We start from the raw sequence: 26,636 nt of genomic DNA, 5'->3' as shown, positions 1-26,636 counted from the left end.
CTGGGAGGGCTTTCTTTTCCTCATTTCCTCCTCTCCAAAGAAGGCTGATAGTCGCCTGGCTTATCGATACTCAGTCATGCCTTGCAACTTGACTCACTGTGCTGCCAAAGCTGGGGTGGCAAGAAAGATTCCCCGTCTTGAGCCCCAGGATTGATCTCAGACCCCAATCTACACTGGGGAATGTATTCTGTGTGCCTCCCTTTCCTTCATCTCAGGCCAAGCCTCCTGCATCTATCACCCAAAGTTCAGAAGGTCCATAGCATATATGAACTTGCCTCAGTAATATTAGTGGATCTAACCCCTTGCTTTGGGTACAGAAAAGACCCATGCTAATCACTTTTATACTTTTGTTTTATTTCAAGTAAGTATTAGAAGCTAAGAAGGAGTATTTCCTGTTACTCTGGAATAGGGAAAGAGAAACCCATGGCTGGGGTGAATGGAACCCAGGAGTAAGGAAGAATGAGGGCAATTACTGGGTCTTCTGAAAGCAAAGGGACGGGCACACGCACAGGCAGCCAGCCCTTGCTCAGGAGAATTCTATGAGCTTTTGGTGGCAGAAGGGCATAAACCTCCACCATTTTACTCCAGGGAACTGCCACTATCACCTAGCTATGGAGTCTCCTCTTCCCAGAATGGCTGGGTAGAGAGGCTGTCTTTGCCAAAAGGGAGGCCAAGATGTATTCTTGGCTTTCAATGAAGACAGGTCAGTGCATTTCCTCTGAGAACCATTGTTAAATAACATGCACATAGGAGTAGGGTGATTTAATCAGTGCTATACTTTAGCTAAATAAGAACTACTCTGGGCCCCTGCTAGGCTTGTGCAGTGGGGCTATCACAGAAGAATGTGGTTTTCATTTCAAACAAGACCCTCAGAAGTGAGTTTTGGGTTCTAACCCATTCACGATCTTGGGGCTCTCTCTAGAGTATTCCTCATCAAGCACTTGCCTAACACAGGGAATACATTTCCTTGGAGTGGGTGTAAGCTGTACCAGAAAAGGGAGATCAAAGAGGTCATGCCCTGTTCAATGCAGAATTGCGAGGAGACGAAGTTTCTTCTCCAGAAAGCATGATTTGCATAAAGACCTGATTCATTTAACAGTTGATGGCCCTAATTCCCTGATGCATAGGAAATATTGGTTGAGTGATCACAGCTCTTGACTCGCATTCGTTCTCATTTTACATTAATGTTTCAAGACATGGACAATCTGAAATATGGTTAAAACAGTTACACTCTCCCACCTTCTCTACATCAACAGTGTCCTCAATCACTAGACACTTAGAAAACGTGACCATGTCTGAGTGAAACCTTCAAGTTATTGCTACACTGCAAGTGACCAGAACATATCTGCTGGGCACATGGTTTTCCTTAGTTCAGAACAACTACAGATTGGAGTTTGAGATTTCACACTATAAACACCGGCCTCTAGGGGGCGCGTTCATGTCTGATGCCCACAGGGAAATCTCAGCTTTGGCACGGATGTGTAAGTTTTTCTAATTGTTTTTTTTTTTTTTTTTGTAATACTTTTGTTTTTCAAAGTTTGAAGCAGTAAATGACTTTGAAAATTACAATGAAAAGCGTTCACTGGAACATTTAGGCAAGCGGACTCCTCTTTAGTTGCTTACCTTTAATTAATACACACGTTTTAAATACACAAATTTCTCCCATCCTCCCTTGACTCTTTGCCAAACACTCTCAAGTATTATGGCATAACTATCATTCAGTCAATATTAACTGTATACTATGTACATTACACTGGGTCAGAGGGTGTAATCTCATATTGAGGGCCTAATTAGAAATAAATATCTCTCTAGGAGTTGGTATTTTAGGGCTTGAGATTCAATGTTAAATTACCTTTTTTGCTTATGAAATAATAAACTTGAGTGAAACATAGCTCAGATTAGAAAAATGATATCTCATACTAATGTTTATGCTATATTCAGACATATTTAGTTGTGGGTAGTCAAGAAGAGTTAGGTAATTAGAGACCATACTAAATACTATTAGAATAATCAGAATTTCTTTCTTGGAAACTCAGAAGCAAATATTAGACTTATTAACATATTATCATGTATATTATATATAATCATTATATATATGATCATATTATGATAACATGATGATATTATCACTTAGAACACTGCCAAGGTTTGAATTTATGCCAGATTCACACCATTGTAGATGATTAATATGTGTAACTTAAATGGTTAAACAATTTCAAAATAGTTCTTATAATAGAAGTTCATTTCACAAACTTACTTAGACAATTCCAACTTTCTCCACAAGGAGAATTGTTCTGGGAAGACACGAAGAAATGACTTACCTGGCAAATTTCAAATTCTGATCAATATGAATGCGTATTTAATTAAAAATACATTAAATACTATTGAAATTAATGCAAGGAATATCTGATCTCAAGTATTTAAAATAAGGACTTTGGGGTTTGGGGACGAGGACTTACTGCACTGTTTCATAGCACTACATACTTCATAGACTTAAAGATTGTGAGATCTGCTTTAAGGTTTTAAAAGAAGCAAAATGTTCCTTTTCAACTCAGTTCAATTCAATTCCATTCAATTCTTCACTCATTGCCGACTGTGTATCTATCACTGTGTTTTAGATCACAAATATGACAGCTTCCTATAATATCTGCTTTTAAATTCACAGGGATTATCTTTCCAAGGGAATTCCTGAATTCTTCCCTCTGAATGAGGCAGCCTCTGCCCAGCACTACTGCGTCACCCTCAGCACCCTTCCATAAATAACAGGCCCTTTGGCACACTAGTGGCTGGCAATTATGTCATCCTCCTTCACAGTTCTCTTTGTCTGCTGGTGCATTTCCCTCTGCCTGGAACCACCTTCATCATCTTTGTAACCCCTGATTTGTACTTTGAGAATCTCCTCATGGGTCCCTTCTCCATACTTTGCATAGATTTTGGTCAGCATGACCACACGTCCTTTCTTTGTATTCCAGCAGCTTCTTGTAGATATTTCTAGCACTATCAATCAATATTAACTTGGATCATAAGAAATGTAATATATAATTTGCTCTGCTAACATGTCCCCAGAATTAAAACTGTGTAGAATTTGAGGACAAAGACTATGCCTTATTTATTGGTGAATCTTCACAGAGTGCTTAGAAGAATATAGCAGGAATTAGAATTTAATGAATAAATTAGTGTGACAATGTAAAACATTTGTTTTCAAACTGACTTGCCCTTGGCCACACACTGAGCCTCCGGAATCTCATGTATAGATACAAAAAGGGGGTAGAAATGAGTCTTGTCCAGCAATCGACATGAATTGGATTTGTCATGTTATGTTCCAATATGCACATGGAGGCAACTTATACAGTATTTTTACACTTGAAAAAATAATTTGACAGTGAAAGCTAAAGGCTGCAAACTATGTTCATTCATACTTTTCTATTAAACTTACTATTAACACTATAAATGGCCAAATCATATCATCTCAATTGTCAGCTCTGATCTCAAATGCCAGCCTTTGTTATATTATGAAGATTTAAATATACGTGCTCAATCTACCAGCAGTTCTCTTTCCTGAATCCACATTTCTTTCCTGAAATACCACTAAAATGATAGTAAGGCTATAAAAAAGAGGTATAAATCCACAAGAACAAAAAGAAAGGAAAGCAGAAATGAGAGCATTGGAAAGAACACTTTTTTATACAAATGAAAGTGCATGGGGAATTCTGCTTCTAGCCATGATGGAACAAGGGATTAGATTTATACTCCCTCTTAAAACAATTGCAAAAGCAGGAAAATGTATTTGAGACAATGGTTAACAAGACATAGATAATTTAGTAACAAAGAACAGTAATCCCCCAGAGGTGGTAAACCACCAAAGTGAGTCATACGATTGCTCCAACTTAATGCCTGAAGAGAATCTCTGGATGTAGCTCAGGGAGGGAAACCAGGTAGAGCCTAGAGGACTCCTCAAGTTGAGGGACAGAGCTGGGAATGCAGGGAGGCCAAGAGTTCACAGGGCCAAAACTAGAGAGGACAGATCCACACAGAGAGAGACCCAGAGATCTGCCAAGGGGTCTTTTTGATTATTCAGCTGAATGTTGATCAGTACATGCATGTAAAACTATTCAGGGCGGGAGAAGTGGAAGTACTATATGTAAAGTGGTATCACTTGAAGATAGATTGTAGTAAGTGGAATAACATTAAGGGAAGATTGATAATTTAGTTATACTATACATAAGTGTATAGGTATGCTATAAACCCTAAAGGAACCACTGAAATAATACATCAAAGAGCAATAAATGATAACCCAATAAGGGATATATGATGGGATAACAAAAAAATAAGTAATCCAAAAAAGGGCAGATATACAGAAAAAAAAGGAACAAAGAAGAGATGGAACAAACAACAAACAAACAGTAAAAGAATAGATTTACCCAAGCATATCTGAAAACACATTAAATATAAATGGCCTAAATAACTCCAATTAAAAGGCACAAATTATCACAGGACTCATGGAAGGTTCACAACTTGGAGGTCCAATGCTGAAAACAGGAGAACTAATGATATACTCCTGCTATATTCCTGCTATGTAAATGGAATACACAGGTGCCTGCCCTGCCTGGTACTGCCAGATAACTAACTGGAGATAGAGGAGTTTTCTTTGGGAATAGATAGAGAGTCTGACCCAGAGCCCAGCTAAGGTCAGGAAAGACGTTTGGGGCTGAAAATATGGGGATTAAATTCATGTTTCCAAACAGAACAGCAGCATTCCTAATTTCTATTCTTCACTCTCTGACTCTATATTAGAGAAACAGAACAGCTTCAGTGAAAAGACATTCATGTACTAACATCAAGGATTCCCTAATGAAAAATGCTGCTTTCCAACCAGCTTCCTTACAGTGAGTTCATCTGACAATAAGCTCCTCTGTCCTTATAAAGCTTCCAATTGCCACTCCTGAACATGAAAGAATAGCAAACAACCAACACACATTTCAAATATACTTTGTATAGAAAAGATATAGACAAAAAGAAGGGTAGAGAGAGGAAGAAAGAGAAAAAGGAGGAAACAGAAGAATCTTAAGACAGTGTAGGGTGATGGCAGGCAGGACTTCTAAACACCCTAAATTATACCATGAAAGACCTAAAGAAAAACATGGCATCCATAAGACAGGAACACGATGCTACAAAGAAGTACAATTAAAGAATAAAAAGAGAAACTTCTAATAGTTAGAATTATAATGAAAAAATAATCATAATACGATATAAATTGGCAGAAGTCTCCCAGAAAGTAGAACAAAAAAAAAAAAAAAAGAGAAGGGGAAAAGGAGGACAAAAAAGATAGATAAAAAGATAGATTCTCAGAGAACACAGAGGGTCTAACAACTTGACTTTCCACAGAACATAGAAAGTAGAAGAAATGAAAATATTCTTTTATTTCTTTGTGCAGGAAAAATAAAAGGCAGGTATCTAAAGGAAGGTTCTACTGAGTATCTGCATACAGAATAAAAAAATGATCTATGCCAAGTGGGATCACTGTAAATTTTACAATGCTAGGAATAAGAATATCTTAAAAAGTTTCAAAGAAGGGAAAAACAGATCCTGGCTAAACACTGAAAACAGTTGCCTCTAACAAACTATTTCTCCCAGATTTGTAGAGGGGGAAGGTGTTGAATCTGGGAGGAGAAACTGAATAGTTGTAGCTTAGGTCCTCTCTTTGCTCAGCGTGCCCCCACAGCAGGTGTATTTGGTTCTCTATGTGGTAAGGTAAGCTGACCTGGGCAGGATGATTCCTTCAGGGTATGAGGTACATCTATGATTCCATCTAATTCAGTGATGACACATCAGAATTCCAGGCAGCCCACTGGGGTATAGGTCAAGTGGTAGTGTCCAGATCTGCTTTATGTCAGTAATGTAGCTGACATTCTCATGTCTATGAATTGAAGACCCAGAGAAGTGAGAGGAATACGATAAATTATCTTCCTCCAAACCCAAAATATGTGCATATACTTATGATTTAAGGTATAAGCAAATAAAATAAGTGATTCTATGAATTAAAACATATAAGCACAGAAAGAAATCCAATGAAGGTACATATTTAGGTTCAAAGGAGAAAAGTGCTGAATGCCAACAGCTCAGGGGAGGGGTGACATATATCTTTTATTTGCCACCGATCCATATCAAGGGTTCTTACCTATGGTTGCATATTAGAATCACATGGGAAGCATTAAAAATGCCTATGCAAAAGCTCCATCCTCAACCAATTAAGTCAAGATCTTTGGGGGTGGGGCTATGGCAAGGATTATTTTAAAAGCTCCTAGGTAATTTTAATGTGTTGTCAAGATTCAAAACTATCTATCAACTTTATTCCAGGAGTTGTTTTTTATTCAAAAACATGCTGAACATCTACAAATATAAAGGAAATTTTGGAGATGAAAGTAATGACACGAATGTATAAGAACGTAACACTGAGACCTAAAATTATAGTCTTAAATTTAAATAAAAAGTAAAATTCAGTGGGTTCAAAAATTTTACTAAAAACCTCTCTGAGGGTACTCTAAAAAAAAAATAAATGTAACTCTATGTATAAAACTCAGAGGATAATATAATTTACAGAAAGTTCCTTCAGGCCAGAGAACTGACCCAATCTATGTGACTTTCTTCTAGTCCCTACCTTTTACTCCTACTTCACTCCCATTTCTTAATCATGAAAATGCAAACATGGCTTTAGGATCTTGGGGATCCCAATATAGTCTTCCTTCAATAACAATAAGTATCCAAAGAAAAGCAACAGAGATAAGCAGGGAAATGCTATCTGTAAAGCCCGACTTTAACTTAGGCATGAGTCAGTTTCAATTTTCATTCATTGTACAGTTCTTTATTAACTCTAAAATACCAAAGTGAATTTTTTACTTTGATTTTATTTTGCTCCCTTAACCTTGCATATTTGGAATTATTGTTTTTCTCTCTTCAGTTAATTTAGAAGAATCAAAAGCTAAAAACACTTTGCGCCCTCTCACCTCCAACCCTTCCTCCATCTTCCTGACCCCACTCTTCTCGTGTGTGTGTGTGTGTGTGTGTGTGTGTGTGTGTGTGATTTCTTTTCATGTGTTAAGCTTGGCTAATGAGAATTTCATTCACAGTATGGATAGAGAAGACTTGTCTTTGCATAGAGACCATGAGTGGATATGTTCTAAGTGCTAAGCTTCCTTTGAAATAAAGCTGAAAGTCCCTAACAAAAAAGAGAGGGATAATAGAATATATATGGATGAAGAATTACATTCATTATGTTTCCCTGAAAAAAATGACCAAAAAAAATGTTTTGTTATCTCTCTATTCATTTATGCATTATTATTTGTTAGAATGAATTCAGAAATGACTTATCTGTGAATAAGTTAGTAGTCTTAGACCTCATAACTACATAATTATTTGACAATTATCTATGTTAAAGACCTAGAAGACTTCCAGTCAAGATGGTAGAGTAGGAAAATGCTGCACTCACCTTCTCCCAAGTCAATTATCTAAATTACAACTAAATTACAGAAAAACCATCATTAAGAACCACCTGAAGACTAGCTGAACAGCATTCCTACAACTAAGGATACACAGGCCACACAGAGATTGGTAGGAGGGGCAGGGACACAGTGGGGCAGGTCCCACACCCATGGATATCTTGGCCACGGAGGCCCCCTGAAGAGCGAGAGGTCCCAGCCCTACACTGGACTCCTCAAGCCAGGGCTCCAGTGCTGGGAAGAAAAATCCTCGTAACATCTGGCTGTGAAAACCAGCAGAAATTGTGGCTGAGTGAGACAAGTTGCTGCTAGAAACCTAGGTGCTGCAAGTCTTAAAGGGACTTCGCACACTCACTGAGCCAATCACTCTCAAACTCACTTGCTCTGAGCTCTAGTGCTAGGGCAGCATCTCATAAAATACCATGGACATACAAGGAGTAGCTGAATTGAACAGCTTCAGGGTGAGAGCTGGAGGGGCAGGGGTCAGGGCAGCTCTCTCTGGGGATGCAAGTGCTGACAGATACCATTATGCTTTTGTTGAGCCCTCGCCCCTCCCAGCTGGCAGGCACAGGCCAGCACCAAATCTGAGCTCTCCATCAACTTAACTAACTGTTCGCCCCACTTTGGTGATTCCCTGAGAACCATCCAACTCACACACCCAGCCCTAACCTCTTTCAGGGGATTTTCCACACAAGCGATCTTCCTTGGCTCACACTGGGGACTTTCCTAAAAGTTCTTAAAGGTCCACAGACCTCAAAGAAACAGTGCCTGGCTTCATGTGCTCAGTACCTTTTGCTAGGCAGCCCTAAGCCAGGCACTAGTCGCAGTTGGCCTTAGTTTGCAGGGTAACCTTTTCCAGGCATCTCCAAGCCCAGCAGAGGTAGCAACCATCTGCAGATCACTTTGCAGCTCCAGGTAGGCCTGGGCCAGGCACAGGCAGTGGCTGATCTTGTCCTGCACTAGAGCCCCTCCCAAGAGGCCCCAGAGCCAACATCCTGTGGCCAGGTTCAGACCCCATCAGAGCACTACCCATCCAGCTCCACAAATGACACAGCCAAAGGATGGACTTGGCAGGTATCGGAGACTTGCTAAAGCAAATCCTGCTCCATGGGGTCATGCCCCCCACAACAGCTCATTTGCTGTAGTCACTGCCAGACCTCACAGCCAGTCTGCTTGAGGATCAATCCCACCCACTGACATGCCAACATCAATCAAGGCTCAACTACGACAGGAAGGCATAAACAAACCACACAATGGATACTCCTGGAATACCCAGTTCAGACGAAAGTTTATCTTGTCTGAAATAAGTATTGCTACTCCAATTTTTTGTTGTTGTTTCCATTTCAATGAAATATTTTTTCCATGCCTTTACTTTCAGTCTGTGTGTGTCTTTCGATCTAAACTGGGTCTCTGTGCCACTTGGCCCCACAGGATACCTAGTACACAAGGCCACTCTGGCAAGACTGGGAGACAGCAGATCTACCGAATATTTAGAAAGAAACACCGGAGTCAGCCAAAATGAGGAGACAAAGAAACATGTCCCAAATGAAAAATCAGGACAACTCTAGCAAAAGAGCTAAATGAAATAGAGATAACTAATCTACTGGATGCAGAGTTCAAAACATTGGTTATAAGTATTCTCAATGAGCTTAGGGAAAGAATAGATGAAATCAGTCAGAACTTCAAGAAAAAGATGGAAAACATAAAAATGGAGATAGAAAACATAAAAAAGAACCAGTCAGAAATAAAGAATACAATAACTGAAATGAAAGATACATTAGAGTGCATCAAGATTAGATCAATTAAAGCAGAGGATCAAATCAGAATTTGGAAGACAAGGTAGCAGAAAACACCAAATTCAAGCAGCAAAAAGAATTTTAAAAAATGAGTTTAGTTTAAGGGGCTTCTGGTTAACATCAAGCAAACCGACATTCACATGATAGGGGTACCAGGAGAAGAAAGAGAAGAAGAGATTGAAAATCTATTTGAAGAAATAATGATTGAAAACGTCCCTAATCTTACAAAGGAAATAGACATATAAGCCCAGAAAGTGCAGAGAATCCCAAACAAGATGAACCCAAAGAGGCCTACACAAAGACACATCATAATTAAAGTGCCAAAGGTTAAAGACAAAGAGAGAATGTTAAAAGCAGCAAGAAAAAAGCAGTTATTTACCTACAAGGCAGCTTCCATGAGGCTGTCAGCTGATTTCTCGAGAAATTTTGTACACCAGAAGAGATTGGCACAAAATATTCAAAGCGGTGAAAAGCAGGGACCTACAACCAATATTATTCTACCACGGAAGGGTATCAGTTGGAATTAAAGGAAAGATAAAGAATTTCCCAAACAAGAAAAAAACTAAAGGAGTTCATCACCTTTAAACAAGTATTACAAGAAATGTTAAATGGTCTTCATTAAGAAGAAAAGATAAGATAAAACAAATAATAATAATAAATAAAGAAAGAAGATATAGGATAGGAAAAAAAAAATCTTACTGACAAAGTTAAACACATAATAAAAGCAGTGGCTCAACCAACTATAAAGCTAGAACAAAGGTTAAAAGGAAAAGTAGGATGATCATGTGTAATTACAACAATAAATTAAGGGATACATACAAACACACACACACACACAAGAAGTGAGAAATAATGACAAAAATAGAAATGTGGAAGGGCTGAGTAAAAATTTGTTTTAATTTTAGAGTGTGTTTGAACCTAAGCAACCATCAACTTAAAACAGACTGCCGTAAAAATAGCTTGGTATATAGGAATTGCATCATAACCACAAACCCAAAATCTGCAAGAGATAGACAAGAAATAAAGAGAAAGGAATCCAAAATACAACACTATAGAAAGTCATCCACATACTAGAAAGGAAAGCAAGACAATAAGAAAGAAACAGAGCTGAACAACAACAACAACAAAAAATCAGAAAATAAAAGGGCAATAACTATATACCTATCAAAAATTACTATAAATGTAAATGGACTAAATGTTCTATCAAAAGACACAGGGTGACTGAATGGATTAAAAAAAAAGGTATGTACATATGCTGCCTACAAGAGACCCACTTTAGATTGAAAGACACACACAGACTGAAAGTAAAGGGATGGAAAAAATATTTCATTGAAATGGAAACAAAAATCTGGAGTAGTAATCCTTATTTCAGACAAAATAGACTTTAAAACAAGGGCAGGGATAAGAGACAAAGAAGGCATTTCATAATGATAAAGGGAAGAATTCAATAAGAATATGTAACTCTCGTAAACATCTACGACCCAATGTAGGAACATCTAAATATATAAAGTAAATATTGATGGATATAAAGGGAGAGACTGACAAGAATAGTCATAGTAGGGGACTTTAACACCCTATTGACATCAGTAAATAGATCTTCCAGACAGAACGTCAACAAAAAAAACAGTCGTTTTAAATGACACATTAGAGCAGACAGTCTTAATTGATATTTTTAGGACATTTCACCCCAATGCAGCAGAATATACATTTTCTCAAGTGCACATGGACTATTTTGCAGGATAGGCCACATATTAGGCCATAAAATAAGCCTCAATAAATTTAAGAAGATTGAAATCATATCAGAGTGTTATGAAACTAGAAATCAATTACAAGAAGAAAACTGGAAAAAACACAAACATGGGGAAGTTAAATAACATGCTACTAAACAAAGAATGGGTTAACAATGAGACCAAGGGAGAAAAAGAAAAAAGAAAAAGATAAACCTTTAACCAGACTCAACAAGAAAAAAAGAGAGTGGGCCCAAGTAAATCAGAAATGAAAGAGGAGAAGTGACAATTGACATCACAGAAATACAAAGGATTATAAGGAAATACTATGAACAATTATATGCCAACAAATTGGACAACCTGGAAGAAATGGATAAATTCCCAGAAACATATAATCTTCCAAAGCTGAATCAGGAAAAAACAGAAAATCTGAATAGATGAATAACTGCTAACAAAATTGAATCAGTAATTAAAAAACTCCCAACAATGTCCTGGATCAGATGGCTTCACAGGTGAATTTTGCCTAACATCCATAGAATTAATACCTATCGTTTTCAAACTCTTCCAAAAAACTGAAGGGAAAGAAGGCTCCCAAACTCAATTTAGGAGCCTAGCATTATCCTGATACCAAAACCAGACAAAGACACTACAAAAATAGAAAATTATCATCATGCCAATTACCATCAAGCACATTGATGTAAAACCCCTCAAACAAAATATTAGCAAACCAAATTCAGCAATATATTAAAAACATCAGAAACAATGACCAAGAGGGATTTATTCCAGGGATGCAAAGCTGAAGAACATAGAAATGAAATTGAAGAAGATACAAATAAATGGAAGGATATACTGTATTCATGAATAGGAAGAATTAACTTCGTCAAAATGTCCACACTACTACAAGAAACTACAGATTCAAAGTAATCCCTACCAATGGCATTTTTCACAGAACCAGAATACTCCTAAAATTTATATGGAATCATAGAAGACCCCAGATAGCCAAAACAATCATAAGAAAGAAGAACAAAGTTGGAGGTATCATGTTACCTGATATCAAACTATACTACAAAGCTATAGTAAGCAAAACAGCATGGTGCTGGCATATAGACAGACACATAGATCAACAGAACAGACTAGAGAGTCCACAAATAAACCTATGCCCATGTGGTAAATTAATCTATGACAAAGGAGGCAAGAATATACAATGGGGTGAAGACAGTATCTTCAATAAATGTGTTGGGAAAACTGAACAGACACATAGAAAACAATGAAACTGGATCACTTTCTTACACCTTATACAAGAATAAACTTAAAATGGGTTAAAGACTTAAATGTAAGACCTGAAACCATAGAAGTCCTACAAGGAAACATAGGCAGTAAATTCTTTGACATCGCTGTTAGTAATATTAATTTGGGGATGTCTCCACAGGCAAGGGAAACAAATAAACAAAACAAAGTAAAAAAATGGGACTACATCAAACTAAACAGTTTTTGCACAGCGAAGGAAACCATCAACAAAATGAAAAGACAACCTAGTGAATGGGAGAAGATATTCACCAATGATACATCCAATAAAGGGTTAATACCCCAAATATATAAGGAATTCATACAACTTAACACCAAAAAAACAAACAATCCAATTAAAAAATGGGCAGAGGACCTGAATAGACATTTCTCCAAAGAGGACATACAGATGGCCAACAGACATATGAAAAGATACTCAATGTCACTAATCATCAGAGAAATGCAAACAAAAACCACAATGATGTATCACCTCACACTTGTCAGAAAGGCTATCATCAATAAATCAACAAACAAATGAACGTGAGGATGTAGAGAAAAGGGAACCCTTGTGAACTGTTGGTGGGATTGTAAACTGGTGCAGCCACTATAGAGAATAGCATGGAGGTTCCCTACAAATTAAAAATAGAACTACCCTATGACTTAGCAATTCCACTTTTGAGTATTTATCCAAAGAAATCCAAAACATTAATTTGAAAAGATATATGCACCCCATGTTCACTGCAGCAGTATTTACAATAGCCAAGATATGGAAGCAACCTAAGAGTCCATTGATAGAAGAATGTATAAAGTATAGGTGGTACATACATATGATGGAATAGTACTCGGCCATAAAAAGAAAGAAATCTTGCCATTTGCGGCAACATGGATGGACCTATAGGTTATTTTGCTAAGTGAAATAAGTCATACAGAGAAAGACAAATACCATATGATTTCACTTATACGTGGAATCTAAAAAACACGAAAAAATTAAACAGAAACACACTCGTAGATACAGAGAACAAATTGATGGTTGCCAGATGGCAGGGGGGATGGGTGAAAAAGGGGAAGGAATTAGTATGTACAAATTGCCAGTTATAAAAATGATCACAGGGATGTAAAGTACAGCACAGAAAATATAGTCAGTAATATTGTGATAACTATGCGTGGTGTCAAATGAGTACTAGACTTATCGGGGTGATCACTTCATAAGTTATATAAATGTCTAATCACTATTTGGTATGCCTGAAACTAATATAAGATTGTATGTCAACTCTAATTAAGAAATAAAATAAAAAAAGTACCTTTCAAAAAACAAAAAAATCCCCAACAAAACAAACAAAAAAACCTATGGGAATACAATAGTATATATACCATTAACGTTCTCTAAATAGACTTGAAAAGACTTCTCAGCACCCAGGTTCTCTTTGCTAAGTGGGTTTAGTGAAATGTGCCCAGCCCTAGGAGGAAACTTCAAGGTCAGAGAGCCATGGTAATAAGTCTGGTTCCTAAAAGTGAAGATGGATATATGCATCCATCATGAGAGATTTCCCTGACTAGATATTCCATTTAAGAAGTGGTTCTCAATCTTAGTGGACACAATGTCCTCTTTTAATATCTGGAAGTGAAATTCAGGTAATATATCTACAGACATGATTTATAAGACAAAAATCAATATAATATCCTAACTGTAATACCGATAAGTAAAACAGAAGTAACTCACAATAAGTCATGTCATTTCAATACCTAAATACTCAGGCAAGCCTAACCTGGAAGACATAAGAAACAGTTGTTTGTCAATGTGTCAAAGCCATTGAATGCAAACAGTCTGATGAAAGTGTGCTGTCTGGCATTTCAAATGTCACAGTGGCACTCTCATAGCTGATGTGATTTTTCTGAGATGGGAAACACTTTGGGTTAAATTCCAAATAAAACAAAGGATAATCTTCCCTGTTTACACACTAGAGCATTATGTAAAAATTAAGGGTATATTACAACTGAGTACAGATTATTTTGTTTGTGTTTAAAATGGATTTGGGTCTAAACTAAGAACATTATATACAGGATTTGTGTACACAGAATATCCATCAGGTCAGTCCAAGGTCAAGTGGGATGCAGAACAGTTCTTGGTTGAGTGGGAATGTCCCAAGCAGGACAGAATGAAGAGTATCCCTGGCTCTACCCAGTGACAAGCAAATAAACCTCTTTCACAAATTTCCTAAATGGCCCTTGAGGCCATTACTGTCTCCAAAGTGAGTCACCGGTCTACAGTTTCAGGACAGCTGGGACTCAATAATGGCCACCAGAAAATCTGGAGAGCAGTGAAACTAGAAAATCTTACAATTTGGAACAAATTATATTCTCAAGCCCCTGCTACTCCCCAGGCAATCAAAGAAGTATGAACTTTCAGAACAATGTTATAAGCAGGGCTAGCATTTCTGACCAAGTTTCTCTTCCCTCCTTGTTCCTTTACTAACATCCCAACCAATAGTTATTTTAAGTTTCTGGGCCAACTTGCATTCCTTCATCACTCGCTGTGTGCCGGCATCTTGCACACACTGTGAGCGTCTCCAAGGGGAGGGTGGAAGACCAGGAGACAAATATGAAACCATGCTCAGCCAGACTCAGATTTCCTTACCAAGAAGTCAATTTTTCCAAAACAGTATAGTTCACGTCTGATGCGTGCCAGTCTCTGCTGATTGCAGAGAAAGCCTGTTTGCACCGGTCTGGTGGGCTAAGGTTTTAGTAGGTAACTTCTAAAACGCACACCCACCATGATTTTCCACATGGGTGGCAGTCGGCAGCCAGATTCACTTCCTTTCTGTGAGGCTGACAAGAGCAGTGGAGCGGGCAGTCACTAGGTGGCAGTGTCACACCAGTTTATCTCGACGGCTGCTCTGCTGAGTTTGGCTTGGCCAGTGCCAGAGCCTGGGTTGTGAGGGGGCATTGCTGGGAATACTTTCAAATGATAGTCCCACTCCTGGGCATCCTGGAAGCAGGTGTTGCTTTGCTGAAAACAGTAATCACTGCAGATACAAACAAGCCTGGGCCACTCCTACACCCAGTAGCCATCAGGTGATACCAGGAATCTTAGGGACATCTCCTGAAGTATGCTTCCACATACGTGTGGATGTGTCTGAATGCTGACTCCATTCTAGATCCAAATTAACATAATCTGAGGTGGCAGCATCTCTCCATATTTTACCTCCCCCTCCCTCCCCACCAAGATTCTCTAGACAAAGACCAGACTTTCTCACCTAAAAAATAAAAATTAAAAAAAGAAAAAATCCATGTGGATTTTTCTAAAAAGACCATGTTGGAATTCAACCAGCACGAGATTCTGAGATAACAAAATGCCATCTAAATGCACTTCATCAGTAGATAAAGACTGCTTTTGTGTTCTCCACTCTCCAAATCCTTCTCTATTGGTGTAAAAGTGGTCAAAGAAGCCATTACTCTTGCAAGTATATGCACCTTGTTGCACACAGATGAGGTGGCAACTATTAGGGCTTTTCCGAGCATAGGCAGCTTTGAGTTTTGCTCCTCTCTACCCTGCCCCACATTCTGTTGTCACTGTACAGAGCCCTGTACCACTAAGATGTCAAAGAGCAAAACAGACTGGAGAAAGGAAGGAGGGAGAGGAGGTGGTGAGTCAGGAGCTATCTGGCAGAGCAAAGGCACATGGGCTGAGGGTATGTCAGTCCACAGAGTAAGGCTACTAGGAAGAAAGACAGATGTTCAGCAACTAGAAATCCAAATAGAAAAAAGAAAGGAAGGAAGGAAGGGAAAGAAAGAAAGAAAAAAAGAAGGAAAGAAGGAAAGAAGGAAGGGAGGGAGGGAGGGAGGGAGGGAGGGAGGGAGGGAGGGAGGAAAAAAAGAAAGAGACAGAGAGAGAGAGAGAAAGAAAGAAAGAAAAGAAAAGAAAAAAGGAAACTTGCAGCCTTTCTATACCATTGTGTTCTCCTGCCTCCTCAGCTGCCCTTCCTCCCACCAATACCAGTACTTTTATCCTCAGCGGGCTGGGGAGAAGGAAGATGCATTTCTCTGTCTAGTATCTAACATGTATTAGGTTGATGCAAATGTAATTGCGGCTTAACAGGTTAAAAATAATTGGAAAAAAACGCAATTACTTTTGTACCAACCTAAAATTTGTGAAAATTTTTTGACAGGGCTCCTGTGTAGTGCTTTCAGTCACCTGAAAAAGAATATGTTCCCACGATCTAAATCACCCCAGCTCCAAGGTGCCACATCGACAGAAGGCAATTATCATGAATGAATTCTAAATTTTTAATTTTCAAGATGTAGCAAGTGAAAATTCCTACTGAGAACGTAGGATGACAAGAAGCCTTAGGCCCCAGCACTTCACAGTTCCAGGCTACGCTACTAGGGAAGCAAAACATCCCTAAATGTCATCATTTTAGAGAGAAAGCAGCCGGGAGTCAGAACAGGGAGCCACCGAACCAAGAGAGCAGAGAGAACTCTCAGAGACACTGAGCTGAAGGTGACTCCAGCAAGGCTGAGGACAACCGTGGCTTTTCTGAGGTCATTTGCAAGGTTTACCAGTTATATTTTCCCACTTCAATTCTAAACATTTGCCTTAGATCGCCTACTAATTGCACCTTGCTTGACTCAGCATGGGCAGCTAAAATATACACTGAAATGCCAAACAGTCACACACCATATTCAAGCACAGGTCTAGGTTCATAAAAGAGGAACACATGTGGGAACAGAGTCCTCACACCCAACCCCCCTCCCCCCCACAGGGCCTGTCAATCCCCCACCACATAAAGTCCTCAGAACAACCTTATGACACAATCAAACTGAATTGCAATTGAAACCATATGTTTTGTTAAAAGTAGGAAAACAATTATACAAGCAGAAAAGAGGAAAGAGATGAAGGGACGAGAACAGCGGAGGTAACAAGAAAGAAAGAGGCTGAAAGTAATGAAAGTGACTGAATAAACCACTGAAATTACTACAAATATGTAAATAAATGCTGAAGAAAAATCACTACCTACACCATGAAAACTCACAGAACTTTGACTCTAACCAGCCTCCGAACAACTTAAATAAGATTACAAACTAGCCTCATTGCCTAGCATCATGCACAAACAGATCACATAGCTTTCACTAATTCTGGCTAAAGTTTCCAACTACTCCAGAAAAAGAAAAATGAGAACAGAAAAACAACTCAAAATTCTTTAATTATCTTCCATATTTTAGAATTTTAGGGACGCAAAATGGTAGTCAGAACACTTCCCGGCTGAATGTGTGTCATCTGGAGAAGCAAGGTGGAGACTGTGCATTCCTAGTAAAGTGGGCTACCTACTCAACTCAGCAATGTACACTGGTAAGATGATTTGCTGATGCCAGATACAGAAGGCTTCTTCCCCCAAAGAATCACAACATTAGCTTGCCAATTTAGTGAGATTAACTTTTCTACACAGAAAATCCAGGAATCAATAAAAAAGAATGCTGCAAAAGGAAGCCTGGATGGAAAATGACCTCTGCACTTTGGCTGTTTGCAGGTAACCGAAAGCCATCAAGGATCAGAATTACAAAAATCAAACAAGCCCATGAGTTTAAGCTTAGTTGTGTAAGGCTTGTCAGTCATCTATTCAGTACAACCACATGGTAATGATATGATCTTCTTAAATTCTATTCCTGTTCAGCTGTACTAACCAAATGTGCACCTTCCAAGTCCAGAAACATCTCCCATTAAAATGACAAAATTAGGATTAAAGCATTCAAACCCTTAGCCAAATACAACACCTGGATCTAAAAGCACAGGGTCCTCTGTGTGGTGAACTTAGATAAGGAAGGGCTAGCTGTGCAGGTAAAAGCCAACAGGATCAACACTGGTTTTCTCCTCCACCTTCCAAATCAGGTTAACAATTAGTATGTGCATAGCTCGGTAACCATGGGGGACCCTAGGGCATAAACTATTGGCGTGTGTTCTACACAGGCTTTGAGGCAGCTTATAGGAAATATTTGACCTGAAAACATACAGATTAGAATGTGAAGTATGAACTACATTACAGCACTGCCAAAACAACTTTTCAGCAAAAAGTATGAAAATGTTCAATACCTCTGCTGTCCAATTCAGTAGCCCTTAGACACAGGTGTCTGTTGAGCCCTTGAAATGTGGCTTGTGCAAATGCAGAACTGAGTTTTTAATTTTATTTCATTTTATCCAATTTAAAATTAAAATTAAATAGCCATATGGGGTGACGGGCTGTCATGTTGGATAACAAGGACCAGAGGTAGGAGAGCCACAGAACTCACATAATCATTCCTTAATGACACAGCTATTTTAATTCAGCCATACGTTCACTCTGTACTTTCCACTAAAGTGAAATGGGATAAAGAGGTACAATACATTTCCTGACTTCAAGAACTTTAAACTACATATCCATATGGCATGATATTGTATCCTCTGTCGTCATTTGGTGGCTTATTTGTTGTTATGCTTCTTGGGTAAAGAAAAGTATTTTAAGAAATAAATCAAATTCTGATTAATTTGTGTATATTAATTCATTCAGACATGCAATGTCTGAGTTCACAGGCAGACTTACCAGGTGCTAGGGCCAGCAGGGAAGGCCAAGGACCCCTACCCAACAGTTCTGAAATCCGCACTGAGTGAAGGATACCTTAATCTCCACAGGCAGGCACAGCACCCCTGTTCTTTCTATCAGACTTGCTTTAGTCATTTTCCATAGTCCTGCCCATATTGTAGGGCACAGCTGGTGCGCAAGGACCGATCCACCAACAGATTATAGGAGGGCAGGTGACTTGGGGGTTGACAGCTTTCCAAATCAAACAACCTGAACACCAGAGCGCTTCTATCATTATCAGTATTCAAACTCTGCTCACTTGGCACCCTATTGAAAAACTAACAGAAGCTGGCTGCAAACAAGTCATATATTTATATCACAATTTTGTGTATTGTTTAGTGGTATGTATTTTGATAACAAGAAAAAAAATCATGGGAATAGGTGCACAGCTGATCTTTTATTACTGTGTCTTTTGATATACGAGGTCTGACAATGAAGTTCACGAACCTGTTGCAACGATGTTGCTAACCTTTTTTGGTATCAGAGGGATTATTCATTATGAATTTGTACCAACTGGATGAACAGTTAACCAAGTTTACTATTTGGAAGTGCTGAAAAGGCTGCGTGAAAAAGTTAGACAACCTGAACTTTTTGCCAATAATTCATAGCTCTTATATCACGACAATGCACCAGCTCACACAGCACTGTCTGTGAGGGAGTTTTAGCCAGTAAACAAATACTAACTGTATTGGAACACCTTCCCTACTCACCTGATCTGCCCCCCAATGACTTCTTTCTTTACCCGAAGATAAAGGAAATATTGAAAGGAAGACACTTTGATGACATTCAGGACTTCAAGGGTAATACAACGACAGCTCTGATGGCCATTCCAGAAAAAGAGTTCCAAAATTGCTTTGAAGGGTTGACTCGGTGCTGACATTGGTGCATAGCTTCCCAAGGGGAATACTTCAAAGGTGACCATAGTGATATTCAGCAATGAGGTACGTAGCACTTTTTCTAGGATGAGTTCATGAACTTAATTGTCCAACCTTCATATGTCAAAATTATGTCAAAACAGATGTTTCTATGGTATGACTATTTTATTTATACAGCTACTTAGCTTATATAGCAATAGTTTTGAATGATAGTGAAGAGTAATACAGCCCATAATGTCTTTCTTTTGCTTTAATTTGATCTAATTAACGTGTTTGTTTCTTAACTTGTATGTTTTACTTAAAAATAACATTTCCATAAAGTCTCTCACTGATGTAAATAAAGGCAGCTGAACACTTTATAAAAGTGCTGACTTCCAAAATTAAAGGCGAAGCTCAGTAATAATTGCCACACATTTTTTCTTAGTCAGCAAATGACAATAAGGTATGTTGTAGGGCATTTTTGTTTCTAATATACTAAGGATTTACTTGACAGTTTATACACACACCTTATTAATATAAGGAGTATTTATCACTTGGCAGATGACATTTTATATATTGTCCAGGGCATATCTTTCAAACCCACAAACATCTATCTATCTATCTATCTATCTATCTATCTATCTATCTATCTATCTATCTATCATCTATCTACTTATCTATCTATCATCTATCTATGCTATGTCACTACTGCATTCAGAATTGTGATCTCCATCATATACAACTCAGGAACCATCTGAACTTTGTTTTCTGAGCATGACCAGCAAGGGCACCTGGTGGCCTTGATATGATGGAACAGAATATAACACGTAGATAATGAAGATACACTGCAAATCACTGTGCTTGATGCAATGTGGGGGTGCAAGGAGGAAAACTATTTCACAGGTGATTTTGGGGTTAGATAAAAAGAGCAGTGGGTTTCCCACAGGTCTGTGTCCTGATCCCCTGACTAGATGGAGAGACAGGAAATACAGTGTTCTCCACAACACCTGGGGTACACACAGAGCTCTGGGAAGCTCATGTCAGCACAGCCCCCAGACATACCAGTGGTACTGTCTCCAATCAGTGCCACTCATGCAGCACACGGCTGTCCTCCCTCCATATTCCTGTCCTCTGTTAGGGGTACCTCCAGACACCAAGCTGCCCCAAACCTGCTTCATCCTTAAAATTAAGAAGCCATGACATTCTGGGGCATTCACCTTCAAACGTTTCCAAACTGAGCCATCTCTTTTTGCCCTGGACTCTGCTAGCCTTTCCAGTCTTAATTCTTGCTTGTCTCAAACTTGCATTCTAAGCCTCAGCTGAAGTACTTTCAATTCATGGGGTATATGTCGTTCTTAGCCCTTCAGGACTCTCTGAATGTGCTGTCTTGTCTTCTACCTTAATTCCCCTGTGAACCTGACTTCTAGTCCTCTGCACCCCACCTTCAAAGTCATAGTTTAGCACTTTCACCCCTCCTCCTTCTAAAAGTGGGTCCGGCACCCCCTCCTGGATGGTCGCATGGCACTGGAAATGAGCCCCACTGCACTCTGCACTTCACTTGCCATAGGGGTGCACACTGTCTCTTTTTCAAAGCTATATGCCTCATGCTAGTTAGTCCCATGACTATTTCATGGTATATGCTCAAAAAGTAGATTTTTAGTGAGTAAATATGTAAAAGAATCCCCATCTCCACCACCTTATTCCAGGAGTGAGATGATGGCGGCTTAGTCAATTGCAACCGCCATTTTACCAGCCTTCCAGTCTCCTTGTCTCAGGCTTTTCACTCTGCATCATCCTTCACATTGTTCTCTGAGTTACCCTTCCAAAACATCAATCTAACAATATTACTTTGTCTCATACTGTGGATGGCTCCCCATTGCTTAAAGGAAAAGTCCTATCTCCTTAGCATAATATCCAAGGCCATTTACAATTTGTTTCCAACCCACCTTTCCTCCTATTTATTCTTATCACCAGATACAAGCCAAACTCTGCTGCTTTGGTCCCTTGGCTTCTAATTGTCCTTACCTCACTTCCTCTTCTTCAATACCCATCCCATCTGCGAAGTCTTCTGTACCTTCCTTAGGCACAAGTCCATATGTATACTGAAGCATTTGTGTTAAATTGCAATTTTATTTATTTGTCTCTTCCACTGGTCATTGAGCACCCAAGAGGGGACTGCCTCTGACGTCCCACTGACTGGCTCAATACATGGTTCCCAGTAGGAGCCCAATAAATCTTTATATAATGAATTATGAGATGTCCAAATCCTATATGCCTAATTACTAAAGGTTTCAGTTTTGCAAGTTATGTGCTTTAAATAGGAACATAAAAGCAAGATAAATCAAACTGAACACAGTTGTATTTCTTCATGCAGCCAAATAATAAGATAAAAATATTACTTAGAATAGTAATGTCCCTGCTCTTACCTATAGGTTTTTACTGTTTTGTGTTGTGATGTTATAATTTGTTGATTGATTAGGTATCAACTTTAACAAATTAACAAAATTTAACAAATTCAAAGAAAAAGTGGATTTTTATATTAGTTTTGGTTCAGTAATTCTACACCTATGAAATTAATTATTAGCCCCTTTCCCCAAGTTAAAAGGATAAGTTATTCAATGTGTAGAGTACTACACAGTTTAGGCATTTGCTAATTTGTGATTCTTGTTTTTTTTTTTTTTAAACTCTTCAGTTTGATTTTGACTCTAGAAGAAAATATTCCTTATATAATACCAATAAAGAAGCACCTAATAGTTCAAAAGTTCTTTCCATATATGAACAATGAAGACTATGTGACAAAATACTAGAAACAGCCTACAAGACCCACACAGTAAAACAGAAAACAAAGCTTAAAACAACTGTTATTACTCTATTAAATACCCTAAATTATTTTCATATATGTGTGCCGCAGATAGATAGGAACATGTCTCAGTTCCAAAGGGCCTAATGATTACAAAATCCACAAGACAAAAGGTAACACAGGGCTCTGCAGAACATGACGAAATTGATAAGGCTGGGCAGTAACACAGTAGCCAATTGTAATGTCAATCAACAAAGTAACTCATGAATAAAACAAGATGTACTCGTAAGATAGACAAATATTTTAGAGACTAAGGAAAAAATAATACCCTCTCTGTCACTCTAACTTTAGAGAAATAAAATTGGAATATTCTAGTAACTAAAACTTACATTCCTTTTCCCCAAAGTTTTTCCTCTGCATATTCATTGTCTTACTTTCCTATATTTACGAACTCATAAATGGACCTTAGAAGCCATCGATTTCAACCTTCTCATTTAATAGCTAAAGAAACTGAGGCCTAGAAATGGAAAATTGAGTGTCCTAGGTGAGAGAAGTGGTCATCAGCAGACCCAGGTCTCTTTGCTTCCAACCACATGCTCTTAGTAAAGCTGAGATTCACCAGCTACATCCAGGTTTCTTGCTACCCATGGATCTATTTCATGTACCTTCACAGATTATGTCTACTATAAAAATTTTAAAAGCTTCTAAAATCAGTATCCTTCATTAAACTGCTTTCATGAAAGCCCTGAGGACAGAAAAATAATTTTAGTGAAATCCAGTTATTCATAAGAAATTAAATATTTTATGCAATGGATAATTTGAGATCCTTGTGTTCTTGTTCTTTTTTAACTCTTCAATCTGATTTAGACTCGGGAAGCAAGACATTCCTTACATAATCCCAATGAAGCAGCTTCTGATGATTCTTAAGTTCTTTCTACATGAGAACAATGAACATTATGTGACCAAATGCTAAAAATAAACTACAAGATTTCCACTGAAGCAGAAAAATTTTAAATCAACTGTTAGTAGTATATTAAAGACCCCTATGTCCTCAACCATTTAAATAATCAGTCATTCTCTTATAGAAAACACTTAAAAACTCTCTTATGCTGGCATTTGGGAGTCCTCTAAATGGGGTTCCAATCCGCCCTTCTGACCCTGTCATTGCATACTATGTCAAACAGTAGTATTAGGTTGGTGCAAAAGTAATTACAGTTTAAAAGGTTAAAAATAATTGCAAAAACTGCATTTACTTTCACACCAACCTAATGTTGCTAACTTGTGTGTTCTCTCTTCAACTTGTCCCACATCTTGCCCTCAGTTCACAACTGTTTTATATTCTTAACGTCTTGTTCAAATGACACGTATTTCATTCTACCATAGCATTTTCTGTCCCTTTCTTGGGCATTTATTGCCTTTAGCTTGCACTGTTGTTCCTGGTACACATCTTCCAGCTATCCATCTAGAATGTGAACCCTAAATGCAGGTCCATGGTCCAAGTCTTCTTTAATGGCCATCCATCAGCTCTGGCAGCATCTGGCAAGGCCTATTAGAGAAAGCAGGTTTCTCAAGGAACATTTGCTGAATGAGACAATTGTACCCCAGTTGCGATGCATAGGTGCAACTGTTAAATCACAGGAATCTGAGGGCCAGGTTGGTGAAGGGTCTTGCCAAAGTGTAGCCCACATAGATGAATTTCTGAATCCCCAATAACCAGGTAACTCTGCATCAAACCATTTTTACGGCTTATTTGTTCTTTTTCCTCCCAAAATTCACAATATAAATGTCCCTGTCCTCCTAACTTGAGTACATAGAACAGAAGTTAGTTTTTCCTTCAAGACAAAAATCGTCTCTCTATATTGGACTCCAGATATTTGTTCTGCTGTAACAGTGATGTGGCACTGGAGAGGGAGTTTGTCCTGAGATGAAAGAGCATAGACTGATTTGAATGTAGTGACATTTTACTGTTTTGTTTATCTGATTGCCATACTGTCAGGTTGTCACTAAGTGCTGTTATCCCCACTCCAGCAGCTTCCTTCCCTTTCTAATTTTCAGCTATTGGAGTAATGGGATTTTGAGCTGCACTAAAATAGTGTCTAATGAAAGGCAAAAAAGCTCTCACTGAGACCACCAATTATTTTTTCTATGAATAAAGTACATCACAGCTTTAAAAGCTGTATTTTTGGCTACTCATCGACAGTCTCGATTCTTCGTTGAATTCTAGAAGGACAGGTTGTTGGATAATAGATCACTGGGAGCAAAGTGAAGTAACCCAAGGTCATGTGCCTCTTTTATTAAGCTCATGTTTTATAGATTATATCAGTAATCTATTATAGGACACCTGTATGTACTACTGTGGAAGCATATCTGTGATAGCACTGAGTTTAAAAAATACAGAATGATGTTATCATAAGAATGATCCTGTATCTATTTTGAAAAAAAAAATCCTATATTAATATATAGTTTGGAAGGACACAAACCCCATATTATCATGGAGCTTTTGCTAGGGAAAATACTAATGGTTATTTCAAGGGAGGAGGAAGGCTAAAGGTGGATGTTTCACTTTAGATGTAGTTAACTTTGGAGTTTTTATTTCTAATTTATTTCCACTGTTGTCCAAGAATATAGACTATACTTTGATGCTAATTATATGAAATCTACTAACACATATTTCATGAATCACTTGTGGTCAATTATTGAGCAAGTCTATGAATGCTAGAAAGGAACATATATTCACTAGGTGCTGGCTACAGGGTTCAATATACGTATACTAGATCAAGGTTATTACTGTGTTATTTAAGACATCTGTAAGTTATGCATATCTTCCTAACTTTGTATCAGCATGACCCATTAAATGCTGAGTTGTATTAATGTTTCACTATAATGGTACATGTGTAAATTTCTGCTTATAATTTGCTGTCCTACTTTATGTACTTTTAAGCTATATAGTTTAATATATGAAGACAAGTTTAGAATTATTATACCCTTTTGGTGAACGATATCTTTAGTTATGTAATGCTCTTTTTTTAATTCCTAATAAAGTTTTGCTTTAAAGACTATTTTATCTGATATTTAAAAAAGTGCAACAATCTTCTTTTGATTAATATTTGCCTATTGTATCTTTTCCCAATCTTTTATTTTCAACCCATTCATGTAGTTATGGTTTAGATATATCTCTTGTAAATTTCACATAGGTACAATTTAAAAGATAATTAATAATCTCATTGACTGTGGTTATTAGTATCTGTGGGTTTCTTTATAAGCATTTTGAAATTTCTAATTGCCCTATTTGCTATATGCTTCCTCCACACCATACATTTTTTAATTTTATATATATATATATATATATATATATATATATATATATATTTTATTAGTTTCAGGTGCACAAGACAAAGTAATACTTAGACGTTTATCATTTATATCCCTCACACTGTGTGAACCCCCCTCCCCCCATCCACCATCCTTATGACATTGCACAGAGCAATTACATTTCCACTGTCTCTATTCCTAATGCTGTACTCCGCTTCTTGTAAGTATATACATACATACATATATATACATATATATAAATATATATGTATATATATATGTATAAAATTATAGTTGGCGTTCATTATTGTTCAGCTTCAGCTTCAGGTGTACAGTGCAGCCCATACATTTTTTTATCCTCTATCTGCCTGGGTGTTATACATTCCAGTTTTTATTTTACTGGTTATCCTTATAACTGTCAACAAGACACACTTGACTTTAGGTCAATCATCCTCCTTCCCCCTGCATGGTACATGGCTTGTAAAAGGCTTTAAATTTGAACCTTTCTGAAGGACATCCTTTAGAGGTCCCTTTAGGGGGGATCTGTTGGTGGTAAATACCCTTACTTTTTGATGATTTAATAATGCCTTTATTTTTACCTTGTTTTTAAATGAAATTTGGGTAGATATAGAATTCTAGATTGATAGTTATCTTTTTCCAGTACTTTGAAGATATGCCACTGTATTCCATCATCTTTATGTTTTTCTTAAAATTGGGATAGGAAGAGCAATCACTGAAACACATTTTTCTTTTTTG

At 37.9% G+C, this 26,636-nt stretch overlaps 1 protein-coding gene across 7 annotated transcripts in view; it reads right to left on the bottom strand.

The window, feature by feature from the left end:
- The window catches only part of KCNN2 (potassium calcium-activated channel subfamily N member 2), a 384,311-nt gene that overhangs the window by 31,859 nt on the left and 325,816 nt on the right, over positions 1-26,636 (bottom strand). The window contains exon 1 of one of the 7 annotated variants that reach the window (XM_074328598.2): positions 18,876-18,981. The exons of the other annotated variants lie outside the window; for them this stretch is intronic. The gene's annotated coding sequence lies outside the window, so the exon portion shown is untranslated. Of the gene's footprint in view, positions 1-18,875; positions 18,982-26,636 lie in introns of those variants that run through there. 7 annotated transcript variants of the gene reach the window in all.

This window comes from Rhinolophus sinicus, chromosome 3, assembly GCF_057876585.1.
Source record: "Rhinolophus sinicus isolate RSI-liver-muscle chromosome 3, RSI-T2T, whole genome shotgun sequence".
NCBI classification, from domain to species: Eukaryota; Metazoa; Chordata; class Mammalia; order Chiroptera; family Rhinolophidae; genus Rhinolophus; species Rhinolophus sinicus.
The sequence above is the reverse complement of the archived record's forward strand: the minus strand, read 5'-3'. Positions and strand labels throughout refer to the sequence as shown.